This window comes from Balaenoptera physalus, assembly GCF_965194825.1.
Source record: "Balaenoptera physalus genome assembly, chromosome: 1".
Classification (NCBI taxonomy): Eukaryota; Metazoa; Chordata; class Mammalia; order Artiodactyla; family Balaenopteridae; genus Balaenoptera; species Balaenoptera physalus.
This window is the reverse complement of record NC_138882.1, coordinates 123,333,361-123,346,294: the sequence shown is the minus strand read 5'-3', so window position 1 is coordinate 123,346,294 and position 12,934 is coordinate 123,333,361. Positions and strand designations below refer to the sequence as shown.

Genomic DNA, 12,934 nt, shown 5'->3' with positions numbered 1-12,934 from the left:
TTCTATCCAAAAACAACAGAATACACTTTCTTCTCAAGTGCACGTGGAACATTCTCCAGGATAGATCATATCCTGGGTCACAAATCAAGCCTCAGGAAATTTAAGAAAATTGAAATTGTATCAAATATCTTTTCCGACCACAAAGCCATGAGGCTAGATATCAATTACAGAGGAAAAAATTATAAAAAATGCAAACACATGGAGGCTAAACAATATGTTACTAAATAGCCAACAGATCACTGAAGCAATCAAAGAAGAAATCAAAAAATACCTAGAAACAAATGACAATGAAAACATGATGATCCAAAATCTATGGGATGCAGCAAAAGCAGTTCTAAGAGGGAAGTTTATAGCAATACAATCCTACCTCAAGAAACAAGAACCATCTCAAATAAACAACCTAAGCTTACACCTAAAGCAATTAGAGAAAGAAAAACAAAATAACTCAAAGTTAGCAGAAGGAAAGAAAACATAAAGATCAGATCAGAAATAAATGAAATAGAAATGAAGGAAACAAAGCAAAGATCAATAAAACTAAAAGCTGGTTCTTTGAGAAGATAAACAAAATTGATAAACCACTAGCCAGACTCATCAAGAAAAAGAGGAGAAGACTCAAATCAGCAGAATTAGAAATGAAAAAGGAGAAGAAACAACTGACATTTCAGAAATACAAAGGATCATGAGAGATTACCACAAGTAACTATATGCCAATAAAATGGACAACCTGGAAGAAACGCACAAATTCTTAGAAAAGCACAACCTTCCACTACTGAACCAGGAAGAAATAGAAAATATAAACAGACCTATCACAAGCATTGAAATTGAGACTGTGATTAAAAATCTTCCAACAAACAAAAACCCAGGACCAGATGCCTTCACAGGCACATTCTATCAAACATTTAGAGAAGAGCTAACACCTAACCTTCTCAAACTCTTCAAAAATATAGCAGAGGGAGGAACACTCCCAAACCCATTCTATGAGGCCACCATCACCCTGATACCAAAACCAGACAAAGATGTTACAAAAAAAGAAAACTACAGGTCAATATCACTGATGAATATAGATACAAAAATCCTGAACAAAATACTAGCAAACAGAATCCAACAGCACATTAAAAGGATCATACACCATGATCAAGTGGGATTTATCCCAGGAATGCAAGGATTCTTCAATATACACAAATCAACCAATATGATACACCATATTAACAAATTGAAGGAGAAAAACCATATGATCATCTCAATAGATGCAGAAAAAGCTTTTGACAAAATTCAGTGCCATTTATGCTAACAACCCTCCAGAAAGTGGGCACAGAGGAAACCTACCTCAACATAATAAAGCCATATATGAAAAACCCACAGGAAACATCATTCTCAATGGTGAAAAACTGAAAACATTTCCTCTAATATCAGGAACAAGACATGGGTGCCCACTCTCACCACTATTATTCAACATAGTTTTGGAAGTTTTAGCCACAGAAATCAGAGAGGAAAAAGAAATTAAAGGAATCTAAATTGGAAAAGAAGAAGTAAAACTGTCACTGTTTTCATATGACATGATACTACACATAGAGAATCCTAAAGATGCTACCAGAAAACCACTAGAGCTAATCAATGAATTTTGTAAAGTTGCAAGATACAAAGTCAAAGCACAGAAATCTCTTGCATTCCTATATATTAACAACAAAAAATCTGAAAGAGAAATTGAGGAAACACTCCCATTTACCATTGCAACAAAAAGAATAAAATACCTAGGAATAAACCTACCTAAGGAGGTAAAAGACCTGTACTCAGAAAACTATAAGGCACTGATGAAAGAAATCAAAGATGATACAAACATATGGAAAGATAAACATGTTCTAGGATTGGAAGAATCAACATTGTGAAAATGATTATACTACCCAAAGCAATCTACAGATTCAATGCCATCCCTATCAAACTACCAAGGGCATTTTTCACAGAAATAGAACTAAAAATCTTACAATTTGTATGGAAACACAAAAGAGCCTGAATAGCCAAAGCAATCTTGAGAAAGAAAAACAGAGCTGGAGGAATCAGGCTCCCTAACTTCAGACTATACTAAAAAACTACAGTAATCAAGGCAGTATGGTACTGGCACAAAAACAGAAATATAGATCAATGGAACAGGATAGAAAGCCCAGAGATAAACCCACGCACATATTGTCACCTTATCTTTGATAAAGGAGGCAAGAATATACAATGGAGAAAAGACAGCCTCTTCAATAAGTGGTGCTGGGAAAACTGGACAGCTACATATAAAAGAATGAAATTCGAGCACTCCCTAAACCATACACAAAAATAAACTCAAAATGGATTAAAGACCTAAATGTAAGGCCAGACACTATCAAACTCTTAGAGGAAAACATAGGTAGAACACTCTATGACATAAATCACAGCAACATCCTTTTTGACCCACCTCCTAGAGAAATGGAAATAAAACCAAAAATAAACAAATGGGACCTAATGAAACTTAAAAGCTTTTTGCACATCAAAGGAAACCATAAACAAGACAAAAAGACAACCCTCAGGATGGGAGAAAATATTTACAAATTGAGCAACTGACAAAGGATTAATCTCCAAAATATACAAGCAGCTCTTGCAGCTCAATATCAAAAAACAAACAACCCAATCCAAAAATAGGCAGAAGACCTAAATATACATATCTCCAAAGAAGATATACAGATTGCCAACAAACACATGAAAGGATGCTCATCATCACTAATCATTAGAGAAATGCAAATCAAAACTACAATGAGGTATCACCTCACACAAATCAGAATGGCCATCATCAAAAAATTTACAAACAATAAATGCTGGAGAGGGTGTGGAGGAAAGGGAACACTCTTGCACTGTTGGTGGGAGTGTAAATTGATGCAGTCACTATGGAGAACAGTATGGAGGCTCCTTAAAAAACTAAAGATAGAACTACCATATGACCCCGCAATTCCACTACTGCGTAAATACCCTGAAAACACCGTAATTCAAAAATAGTCATGTACCACAATGTTCATGTAGCACTATTTACAATAGCCAGGTCATGGAAGCAACCTAAGTGTCCACTGACAGATGAATAGATAAAGAAGATGTGGCACATATATACAATGTAATATTACTCAGCCATAAAGAGAAATGAAATTGAGTTATTTGTAGTGAGGTGGATGGACTTAGTGACTGTCATACAGAGTGAAGTAAGTCAGAAAGAGAAAAACAAATACCGTATGCTAACACATGTATATGGAATCTAAAAAAAAAAAAAAAATGGTTCTGATGAGCCTAGGGGCAGGACAGGAATAAAGACTCAGACATAGAGAATGGACTTGTGGACATGGGGATGGGGGAAGTGTAAGATGGGACGAAGTGAGAGAGTAACATTGACATATATACACTACCAAATGTAAAATAGATAGCTAGTGGGAAGCAGCTGCATAGCAAAGGGAGTTCAGTTCAGTGCTTTGTGACCACCTAGAGGGATGGGATAGGGAGGGTGGAAGGGAGGCACAAGAGGGAGGGGGTATGGGGATATATGTATATGTATAGCTGATTCACTTTGTTATGAAGAAGAAACTAGCACACCATTGTAAAGCAATTATACTCCAATAAAGATGTAAAAAAAAAAAAAACCAATAAAAAAAAAGTTATTCCTTTCGATCATCCCACCTGCTATGTATAAGAACCCCAGTGTTTTCACACTCTTACTAACATCTAATATGTTTTTATACTTATTGAATTATGCCAATCTGGTAAGCAAGAGTGGTATAACACTGTAATTTCCATTGCCTTTTATACTTGACTGTCAGTGTTACTTGACAGGGTGGAAACTTTAGAGATCACATTCCCTTTTCATCTTTAGAGGTTAGGGTCATGGCTTCAACGAACTTCTAGCACTTCATGTTACTGTGGAGCTATTGATGATGTTTTCTCCTAGAGAAGACTTCAACTTTTTGCCTGATTAAGGAGTCATTCATTATCTTTCAAGTCCAGTAACTTCAATAGAATATGCCTGTTGCCTAATACGTGTTTATCTTTTTCTGGAATCTAGTATGTCCTTTAAATATGTAACTTTACATATTCTTTTACTTAAGGATATTTTCTTGACTCATATTTTCAGATATATTTTCAGTTCCATGATTTCATTAAATTTTTAGGGATACGAAAATGTTTATTTATACTTTTCTCTCTAATCCTTTCGAGCTCTTGCTCACTTCCATTTCATTTGCTTTTTTTGAGTTGCTCATAGCAGCTGCATCCTTTAGTATCAATTATTGTGATTTCAGCAGTGTCTAGCTTTTGTGTACGTGTTTGTTCTGGTTCCATTTCATCTATTTTGCTGTGATGACTTTTAATCTTCTATTTATTTTCTGTATTTTGCCAACTCATATTTCTTTTTGTAGTCCTCTCACATGTTTCCTAATCTCTTGTATATCTTTGTGGTGCTTTTGTTTTGTGAAAACAATTGTTTTAACTCATATTTCACAAGATATATTTAGTAACAACTTTCTCTGTTCTATGAAAAGCCGTTTTGTTTTTTCTAGAGTGTTCCATATCTATCATTTGTTTTTTGTGTTCTCTTCCTTCTTTTTAAATAGATTTTTGCATAGATACTAGCTAGCTCTTTTTTTTTCTCTTAAGAATTCACCTTTTTCATTTTGACTATTTTCAGAATATATGTAGAGAAGTGACCAAGTCATGTGACAGTCTAGAAAGACAGAATTATATGTCTTTTTATCCTTATGTCTCCCCAGTCTTCCAAAATCAATTCTGCAGAGCTGCTCCTAATGTGCATTTTCCTCATGTCTTCTACCTCATGTTCTGTTCCTGTGAATGCAGCTTGTCTGTGAAGTTTCCCAGTGCAGCTCTCCTCCTCTCTCAGAACCAAATCCATGGAAGTTCACTGATGGTCTCCAGGCCCCAGTCCTGTGTTGTAAAGGAAAATATGTTGCTTTTGCAATAGCGTGTGCTACTTACGCTAGAAAGATGTGCTTTATCAATGTTTTCTGAGCTCCAAAGTCAGGGACATTCTTCAGCTTTGTAGCATAGTCTGAAGTCAGGGAGTGTGATACCTCCAGCTTTGTTCTTTTTTCTCAAGATTACTTTGGCAATTCAAGGTCTTTTGGGGTTCCATATAAATCTTAGGACTATTTGCTTAGTGAAATAAGTCAGACAAAGAAAGACAAATAACCTGTTATAACTTATATGTGGAATCTAAAAAATCAAACAAATGAATGTGTATAACAAAACAGAAACAGCCTCACAGATACAAAGAACAACCTAGTGGTTACCAGTGGGGATAGAGGAGGAGGGGGGTGCAAGATAGGGGTAGAGGCTAAAGAGATACAAACTACTATGTATAAAATAGGTAAGCAACAAGGATATATGGTACAGCACAGGGAATACAGCCATTGTTTTGTAATAACTTTATTTTTTTTTTTTTTTTTTTTTTTTTTTTAACATCTTTATTGAAGTATAATTGCCTTACAATGGTGTGTTAGCTTCTGCTTTATAACAAAGTGAATCAGTTATACATATACAATATGTTCCCATTTCTCTTCCCTCTTGCATCTCCCTCCCTCCCACCCTCCCCATCCCATCCCTCTAGATGGTCACAAAGCACCGAGCTGATCTCCCTGTGCTATGCGGCTGCTTCCCACTAGTTATCTATTTTACATTTGGTAGTGTATATATGTCCATGACACTCTCTTACCCTGTCACATCTCACCCCACCCCCTCCCCATATCCTCAAGTCCATTCTCTAGTAGGTCTGTGTCTTTATTCCCGTCTTGCCACTAGGTTCTTCATGGCCTTTTTTTTTTTTTTTTTTTTTTCTTTTTTTTTTTTTTTCCCCTTAGATTCCGTATATATGTGTTAGCATACTGTATTTGTTTTTCTCTTTCTGACTTACTTCACTCTGTATGACAGACTCTAACTCCATCCACCTCATTACAAATACCTCCATTTCATTTCTTTTTATGGCTGAGTAATATTCCATTGTATATATGTGCCACATCTTCTTTATCCATTCATCTGTTGATGGACATTTAGATTGCTTCCATGTCCTGGCTATTGTAAATAGAGCTGCAATGAACATTTTGGTACATGACTCTTTTTGACCTATGGTTTTCTCAGGGTATATGCCCAGTAGTGGGATTGCTGGGTCGTATGGTAGTTCTATTTGTAGTTTTTTAAGGAACCTCCATACTGTTCTCCATAGTGGCTGTATCAATTTACATTCCCACCAACAGTGCAAGAGTGTTCCCTTTCCTCCACACCCTCTCCAGCATTTATTGTTTCTAGATTTTTTGATGATGGCCATTCTGACCGGTGTGAGGTGATACCTCATTGTAGTTTTGATTTGCATTTCTCTAATGATTAATGATGTTGAGCATTCTTTCATGTGTCTGTAGGCCATCTGTATATCTTCTTTGGAGAAATGTCTATTTAGGTCTTCGGCCCATTTTTGGATTGGGTTGTTCGTTTTTTTGTTATTGAGCTGCATGAGCTGCTTGTAAATCTTGGAGATTAATCCTTTGTCAGTTGCTTCATTTGCCAATATTTTCTCCCATTCTGATGGTTGTCTTTTGGTCTTGTTTATGGTTTCCTTTGCTGTGCAAAAGCTTTTAAGTTTCATTAGGTCCCATTTGTTTATTTGTGTTCTTATTTCCATTTCTCTGGGAGCTGGGTCAAAAAGAATCTTGCTGTGATGTATGTCATAGAGTGTTCTGCCTATGTTTTCCTCTAAGAGTTTGATAGTGTCTGCCCTTACACTTAGGTCTTTAATCCATTTTGAGTTTATTTTTGTGCATGGTGTCAGGGAGTGTTCTATTTTCATACTTTTACATGTACCTGTCCAATTTTCCCAGCACCACTTATTGAAGAGGCTGTCTTTTCTCCACTGTATATGCTTGCCTCCTTTATCAAAAATAAGGTGCCCATATGTGTGTGGGTTTATCTCTGGGCTTTCTATCCTGTTCCATTGATCTATATTTCTGTTTTTGTGCCAGTACCAAACTGTCTTGATTACTGAAGCTTTGTAATATAGTCTGAAGTCAGGGAGCCTGATTCCCCCAGCTCCATTTTTCGTTCTCAAGATTGCTTTGGCTATTCGGGGTCTTTTGTGTTTCCATACAAATTGTGAAATTTTTTGTTCTAGTTCTGTGAAAAATGCCAGTGGTAGTTTGATAGGGATTGCATTGAATCTGTAGATTGCTTTGGGTAGTAGAGTCATTTTCACAATGTTGATTCTTCCAATCCAGGAACATGGTATATCTCTCCATCTATTTGTATCATCTTTAATTTCTTTCATCAGTGTCTTATAATTTTCTGCATACAGGTCTTTTGTCTCCTTAGGTAGGTTTATTCCTAGATATTTTATTCTTTTTGTTGCAATGGTAAATGGGAGTGTTTTCTTAATTTCACTTTCAGATTTTTCGTCATTAGTGTATAGAAATGCAAGAGATTTCTGTGCATTAATTTTGTATCCTGCTACTTTACCAAATTCATTGATTAGCTCTAGGAGTTTTCTGGTAGCATCTTTAGGATTCTCTATGTATAGTATCATGTCATCTGCAAATAGTGACAGCTTTACTTCTTCTTTTCCGATTTGGATTCCTTTTATTTCTTTGTCTTCTCTGATTGCTGTGGCTAACACTTCCAAAACTATGTTGAATAATAGTGGTGAGAGTGGGCAACCTTGTCTTGTTCCAGATCTTAGTGGAAATGGTTTCAGTTTTTCACCATTGAGGACAATGTTGGCTGTGGGTTTGTCATATATGGCCTTTATTATGTTGAGGAAAGTTCCCTCTATGCCTACTTTCTGCAGGGCTTTTATCATAAATGGGTGTTGAATTTTGTCGAAAGCTTTCTCTGCATCTATTGAGATGATCATATGGTTTTTCTCCTTCAGTTTGTTAATATGATGTATCACATTGATTGATTTGCGTATATTGAAGAATCCTTGCATTCCTGGGATAAACCCCACTTGATCATGGTGTATGATCCTTTTAATGTGCTGTTGGATTCTGTTTGCTAGTATTTTGTTGAGGATTTTTGCATCTATGTTCATCAGTGATATTGGCCTGTAGTTTTCTTTCTTTGTGACATCTTTGTCTGGTTTTGGTATCAGGGTGATGGTGGCCTCGTAGAATGAGTTTGGGAGTGTTCCTCCCTCTGCAATATTTTGGAAGAGTTTGAGAAGGATAGGTGTTAGCTCTTCTCTAAATGTTTGATAGAATTCACCTGTGAAGCCATCTGGTCCTGGGCTTTTGTTTGTTGGAAGGTTTTTAATCACAGTTTCAATTTCAGTGCTTGTGATTGGTCTGTTCATATTTTCTATTTCTTCCTGGTTCAGTCTCGGCAGTTTGTGCCTTTCTAAGAATCTGTCCATTTCTTCCAGGTTGTCCATTTTATTGGCATAGAGTTGCTTGTAGTAATCTCTCATGATCTTTTGTATTTCTGCAGTGTCAGTGGTTACTTCTCCTTTTTCATTTCTAATTCTATTGATCTGAGTCTTCTCCCTTTTTCTCTTGATGAGTCTGGCTAATGGTTTATCAATTTTGTTTATCTTCTCAAAGAACCAGCTTTTAGTTTCATTGATTTTTGCTATTGTTTCCTTCATTTCTTTTTCATTTATTTCTGACCTGATCTTTATAATTTCTTTCCTTCTGCTGGCTTTGGGGTTTTTTTGTTCTTCTTTCTCTAATTGCTTTAGGTGCAAGGTTAGGTTGTTTATTCGAGATGTTTCCTGTTTCTTGAGGTAGGCTTGTATTGCTATAAACTTCCCTCTTAGCACTGCTTTTGCTGCGTCCCATAGGTTTTGGGTCGTCGTATCTCCATTGTCATTTGTTTCTAGGTATTTTTTGATTTCCCCTTTGATTTCTTCAGTGATCACTTCGTTATTAAGTAATGTATTGTGTAGCCTCCATGTGTTTGTATTTTTTACAGGTCTTTTCCTGTAATTGATATCTAGTCTCATAGCGTTGTGGTCGGAAAAGATACTTGATACGATTTCAATTTTCTTGAATTTACCAAGGCTTGATTTGTGACCCAAGATATGATCTATCCTGGAGAATGTTCCATGAGCACTTGAGAAAAATGTGTATTCTGTTGTTTTTGGATGGAATGTCCTATAAATATCAATTAAGTCAATCTTGTTTAATGTATCATTTAAAGCTTGTGTTTCCTTATTTATTTTCATTTTGGATGATCTGTCCATTGGTGAGAGTGGGGTGTTAAAGTCCCCTACTATGATTGTGTTGCTGTCGATTTCCCCTTTTATGGCTGTTAGTATTTGCCTTATGTATTGAGGTGCTCCTATGTTGGGTGCATAAATATTTACAATTGTTATACCTTCCTCTTGTATCGATCCCTTGATCATTATATAGTGTCCTTCTTTGTCTCTTGTAATAGTCTTTATTTTAAAGTCTATTTTGTCTGATATGAGAATTGCTACTCCAGCTTTCTTTTGATTTCCATTTGCATGGAATATCTTTTTCCATCCCCTCACTTTCAGTCTATATGTGTCTCTAGGTCTGAAGTGGGTCTCTTGTAGACAGCATATATATGGGTCTTGTTTTTGTATCCATTCAGCCAGCCTGTGTCTTTTGGTGGGAGCATTTAATCCATTTACATTCAAGGTAATTATCGATATGTATGTTCCTATTCCCATTTTCTTAAATGTTTTGGGTTTGTTATTGTAGGTGTTTTCCTTCTCTTGTGTTTCTTGCCTAGAGAAGTTCTTTTAGCATTTGTTGTAAAGCTGGTTTGGTGGTGCTGAACTCTCTCAGCTTTTGCTTGTCTGTAAAGGTTTTAATTTCTCCATCGAATCTGAATGAGATCCTTGCTGGGTAGTGTAATCTTGGTTGCAGGTTTTTCTCCTTCATCACTTTAAGTATATCCTGCCACTCCCTTCTGGCTTGCAGAGTTTCTGCTGAAAGATCAGATGTTAACCTTATGGGGATTCCCTTGTGTGTTATTTGTTTTTTTTCCCTTGCTGCCTTTAATATGTTTTCCTTATATTTAATTTTTGACAGTTTGATTAATATGTGTCTTGGTGTGTTTCTCCTTGGGTTTATCCTGTATGGGACTCTCTGTGCTTCCAGGACTTGATTAACTATTTCCTTTCCCATATTAGGGAAGTTTTCAACTATAATCTCTTCAAATATCTTCTCAGTCCCTTTCTTTTTCTCTTCTTCTTCTGGGACCCCTATAATTCGAATGTTGGCACGTTTAATGTTGTCCCAGAGGTCTCTGAGACTGTCCTCAGTTCTTTTCATTCTTTTTTCTTTATCCTGCTCTGCAGTAGTTATTTCCACCATTTTATCTTCCAGGTCACTTATCCTTTCTTCTGCCTCAGTTATTCTGCTATTGATCCCATCTAGAGTATTTTTAATTTCATTTATTGTGGTTTTCATCATTGCTTGGTTCCTCTTTAGTTCTTCTACGTCCTTGTTAAATGTTTCTTGCATTTTGTCTATTCTATTTCCAAGATTTTGGATCATCCTTACTATCATTATTCTGAATTCTTTTTCAGGTAGACTACCTATTTCCTCTTCATTTGTTAGGTCTGGTGTGTTTTGACCCTGCTCCTTCATCTGCTGTGTGTTTTTCTGTCGTCTCATTTTGCTTATCTTACTGTGTTTGGGGTCTCCTTTTCACAGGCTGCAGGTTCGTAGTTCCTGTTGTTTTTGGTATCTGTCCCCAGTGGCTAAGGTTGGTTCAGTGGGTTGTGTAGGCTTCCTGGTGGAGGGAACTAGTGCCTGAGCTCTGGTGGATGAGGTTGGCTCTTGTCTTTCTGGTGGGCACGTCCACGTCTGGTGGTGTATTTTGGGGTGTCTGTGGCCTTATTATGATTTTAGGCAGCCTCTCTGCTAATGGATGGGGCTGTGTTCCTGTCTTGCTAGTTGTTTGGCATAGGGTGTCCAGCACTGTAGCTTGTTGGTCGTTGAGTGAAGCTGGGTCTTGATGTTGAGATAGAGATCTCTGAGAGATTTTTGCCGTTTGGTATTACGTGGAGCTGGGAGGTCTCTTGTGGACCAGTGTCCTGAAGTTGGCTCTCCCACCTCAGAGGCACGGCCCTGATGCCTGGCTGGAGCACCAAGAGCCTTTCGTCCACACGGCTCAGAGTAAAAGGGAGAAAAAATAGAAAGACAGAAAGAAAGAAAGAGGCTATAATATAGTGAAGTAAAATAAAGCTATTGTAAAGCAAAGCTATACAGACAAAATCGCACCCAGAAGCATATACATATACACTCACAAATAAAGGAAAAGGGGAAAAATTAATATATCCTGCTCCCAAAGTCCACCTCCTGAATTTGGGATGATTCGTTGTCTATTCAGGTATTCACCAGCTGCAGGCCCATCAAGTTGTTTGTGGAGTTTTAATCCGCTGCTTCTAAGGTTGCTGGGAGAGATTTCCCCTTATCTTCCCTGTTCGCACAGTTCCTGGGGTTCAGCTTTGGATTTGGACCCGCCTCTGCGTGTAGGTCGCCTGAGGGCGTCTATTCCCCGCACAGACAGGACGGGGTTAAAGGAGCAGCTGCTTCGGGGGCTCTGGCTCCCTCAGGCCGCGGGGAGGGAGGGGTACGGAGGAGGCGGGGTGAGCCTGCGGCGGCCGAGGCCGGCGTGACGTTGCACCAGCCTGAGGCGGGCAGTGCGTTCTCCCGGGGAACTTGTCCCCGGATCACGGGACCCTGGCAGTGGCGGGCTGCACAGGCTCCCGGGAGGGGCGATGTGGAGAGTGACTTGTGCTCACACACAGGCTTTTTGGAGGCGGCAGCAGCAGCCCCAGCGTCTCACGCCCGTCTCTGGGGTCCGTGCTGATCGCCGCGGCTCACGCCTTTCTCTGGAGTTCGTTTAGGCGGCACTCTGAATCCCCTCTCCTTGCGCGCCGCGAAACAAAGAGGCAAGAAAAAGTCTCTTGCCTCTTCGGCAGCTGCAGACTTTTTCCCGGACTCCCTACCAGCCAGCTGTGGTGCGCTAACCCCTTCAGGCTGTGTTCACGCCGCCAGCCCCAGTCCTCTCCCTGCGATCCAACCGAAACCGAAACCCGAGCCTCAGCTCCCAGCCCCGCCCGCCCCGGCGGGGGAGCAGACAAGCCTCTCGGGCTGGTGAGTGCTGCTCCGCGCCGAGCCTCTGTGCGGGAGTCTCTCCGTTTTTTTCCTCTGTGCCCCGTTGCTGTGGGGTCTGCGGTGATCGCCGCGGCTCGCGCCCTTCTCTGGAGTTCGTTTAGGCGGCGCTCTGAATCCCCTCTCCTTGCGCGCCGCGAAACAAAGAGGCAAGAAAAAGTCTCTTGCCTCTTCGGCAGCTGCAGACTATTTCCCGGTCTCCCTCCCAGCCCGCTGTTGTGCGCTAATCCCTTCAGGCTGTGTTCACGCTGCCAGCCTCAGTCCTCTCCCTGCGATCCGACCGAAGCCGAGCCTCAGCTCCCAGCCCCGCCCGCCCCGGCGGGGGAGCAGACAAGCCTCTCGGGCTGGAGAGTGCTGCTCGGCGCCGAGCCTCTGTGCGGGAATCTCTCCGTTTTTCCCTCTGCGCCCCTGTTGCTGTGGGATCCGCGCTGGTAGCTGCGGCTCGCGCCCGTCTCTGAAGTTCGTTTAGGCAGCGCTCTGAATCCCCTCTCCTCGCGCACCAGGAAACAAAGAGGGAAGAAAAAGTCTCTTGCCTCTTCGGCAGCTGCAGACTTTTTCCCGGACTCCCTCTTGGCTAGCTGTGGTGCACTAACCCCTTCAGGCTGTTTTCACGCCGCCAACCCCAGTCCTCTCCCTGCGATCCGACCGAAGCCCGAGCCTCAGCTCCCAGCCCCGCCCGCCCCGGCGGGGGAGCAGACAAGCCTCTCGGGCTGGAGAGTGCTGCTCGGCGCCGAGCCTCCGTGCGGGAACCTCTCCGCTTTGCCCTCTGCACCCCTGTGGCTGCGCTCTCCTCC

The 12,934-nt window shown here is 40.2% G+C and overlaps 1 long non-coding RNA gene across 1 annotated transcript in view; it reads left to right on the top strand.

Moving 5' to 3' along the window:
* The first annotated feature begins 1,933 nt into the window (after window positions 1–1,933).
* Window positions 1,934–12,934, top strand: part of LOC309636999 — a 29,993-nt gene continuing 18,992 nt past the window's right edge. Inside the window, exon 1 of the long non-coding RNA XR_014250338.1 lies at window positions 1,934–5,422. This is a non-coding gene — a long non-coding RNA (uncharacterized lncRNA). The remainder of the gene's footprint in view (window positions 5,423–12,934) is intronic.